We start from the raw sequence: 2,612 nt of genomic DNA, 5'->3' as shown, positions 1-2,612 counted from the left end.
TCGCAGAGCTTCTACTATACCAAGATCTTTGATTTTGTTTCCACTCAAATTGAGGTAGGTAAGATTTGGATATTTCTCTGCCAGGATATTCAAGCCTCCAGAAATTATACTGCCACTACATTCCAACTTTCAAAGTTTACTCAAGCTGGGCAGTCGGGCCAGTGAACTTTGTTCCACATTACCCATACTCGGAAACTCTTGTTTTTTAAAGTATCATTCAGGCTTTCAGTTTCCCCATTGTTCTTTCACAGGGCCGGTATTACCGGAAACAGACCAGAACTAGATAAACCAGAGCTCGCGGGCCTCTCAGGGTCGCAGTTCCCTAACACGAGAATGGAAAATTTCCTACCTACTGTCCCACACGGGGGCTCAGACCAGCCTCAGTCTTACCGGACTTTCCCAGCACCACTCAGGCGGTGCCCGACGGCGGAAGAACTCCTCCCCTCAGAGGGGAAAACCCAAAGCGGCACTCCGCTCAAAACCAGGTGACCAAGTCTCACACCTTTCCCCCCGCCCCCCCAAAAAAGAAAATCTCCAATCAAGGCATCCCAGTAGGTAAGTACACCCTGGTGTCCTCACGCTCGAGGTTCTGCCACTCACCAGAGGCGTCTCAAAGATCAGACAAGACCAAACCAGACCAGCACCGTTTCTTCCTCCTCCTCCTCTTCTTCCTCCTCGTCTCTCTCATATCCTTCAGGTGGACCACCTTCATCTTCATCGTGTTCATCTCCATATCCCCATCATCCTCTTCCTCTTAGCCTGGGGCTTCGCCAAGATGGCGGCGCCCATGTGGCTGTGAATTTCCCAGGGTCGGTGGTTTGGTACCTGAGGAGGGCCATGAGTCCGGCCTCTGGGGCTGCGTGAGGCCCACACGGGCGCTCAGGGATTTCTGGTGGTGCAGAAGGCTCGGGGGTCTGTTCAAGGAATTATTCTCCGGGAGGCGGATGAAGACAGAGCTCCCAGAGCTCTTCCACACGTGGCTTCGACCCCACGGCCGGCTCACTTCATGTGGGGCGTCTGCTGGCGCTGCTGGGCCTGTCTCACCCCCAGCGAGCAGGCCACAGCACGATGACGCTAGTGGGAGGCGCCGCGGCGCGCCTGGGAGACCCGAGCGGTGGTTCCAAGGAGCGCGAGGCACCGGACGCAGAGCGCTCGCAGATCAACGCGCCCGCCCTGCAGCGAGGGCTCAAGGCCCTGGCGGCTGATCACCAGCAGCTCTTCATTAACGCGCGGACCCAGGGCAGCTTCACGTTGCTGGACACCTCGGCGTGGTCCCGGAAGTATCACCTGCTGCACTTCCTAGCTGCAGTGGGCTGCCACTTCCGCAGGGGTGCGCTGCTGAGCCGACTGAGCATGCAGACTCCGCTCCAGAGCCTGGAAGGCATGAGTTTGGCCACGTTTTTAATACCAGGTGCTCCAGGCCTATGATTGCTACTACCTGTTCTAGCCTTATGGATGCCGGGTCCAACTAGGTGGATCTGATCAGCTGGGCAATATCATGTCTGGATATGAGTTCATCCATAAGTTCACCGGAGAAAACATATTTAGAATCTGTTCCTCTAATTACAACTGGAGCAAAACTGGGAAAGTCCGCTGGCAATGCTGTCTGGCTAAACAGATAAGACATCTCCATTTGAATTGTATCAATTCTTTGTGAGGCAGCAAGATGATTTGGTAGAAAGGTCCCTGAAGCTCTTCACTTTTCTGAACCTTCCAGAGATTGACCACATAATGTAGCTGCATGTCAGAGAGCCAGAAAAGCAGGGTGGTCAGAAATGACTCGCTGCAGAAGTAACAAAGCTTGTTCACGGACAAGAACGACTGGGGTCTGCTGAAAGGTATACACAAGCCCTTTATCATAGTAGCATAGATGCGCTAGAGGTCATGTCTGATCAAACTCCTTTAGAGTTTTTAAAAGAAGCTTCATCTTCTGAATTAGTTCTTGACCCTGGAACAAGCATCCTAGATGCCTGCTGCAAAGTAAATGCCATTTCAAATGGACCCTGAGGGTATCGGATGATAACAGAAGGCGGAATCAGTATAAATCACAGACAAGTAACAAATTCTGAGACTGTTTTAGTTGTTGGACAACGTATTCTTAAGAATGGACTTTGGTTACTTAAAATAAGAAAAAAGAAATTTTTACATTATAAAATGGCTTCAGCAATGATGAAAAATCCTTCTGGTGGTTCAAACTTATCCACAATTCATTCTCAAGACATACGAACTTATACCTTCGCTTATGTAAATCAAACAATAAGCAGGTGGGGGACAGGGGAGAAGTGTCTCAGGAAGGCCTCATAGGGTCCTGCTTGGTAACACGAGAACAAGAAGTTGCAGGACTTGTAGGCAGCACCGTTCAGCTACATCGGACATGCGTGAAGGGGGTCATAGATATGAAGTTGGAACATGCCCAGCCACGCCCAGGACTCTATTTCCTGTCACATTTGACTCAGTCTGCTTTGAGGAGGGATAGAGACAGCTGTGTGGCCCTTCTCAGGATCAGTACAGGCAGATCAGGCCGAGAGCACTGAAGTTCACTTGTGCTGGCAAGGAGCCATCGGCCTTGAAAACTGGGTCCATTTATGGTTTACCTTTTCCTTTGTCTCGGG

General features: G+C 50.9%; 1 pseudogene; it reads left to right on the top strand.

Annotated features, from left to right (window-relative positions):
* The first annotated feature begins 775 nt into the window (after positions 1 to 775).
* Positions 776 to 2,170, top strand: LOC111174725 (tyrosine--tRNA ligase, mitochondrial pseudogene; annotated as a pseudogene).
* Positions 2,171 to 2,612: the final 442 nt, after the last annotated feature.

Source organism: Delphinapterus leucas, chromosome 13 (genome assembly GCF_059928025.1).
Source record: "Delphinapterus leucas isolate spDelLeu-1000000601 "Yukka" chromosome 13, BTC_Dleu_Yukka2, whole genome shotgun sequence".
NCBI classification, from domain to species: domain Eukaryota; kingdom Metazoa; phylum Chordata; class Mammalia; order Artiodactyla; family Monodontidae; genus Delphinapterus; species Delphinapterus leucas.
Note: the sequence above shows the minus strand (reverse complement) of the source record. Positions and strands in the feature narration are given on the sequence as shown.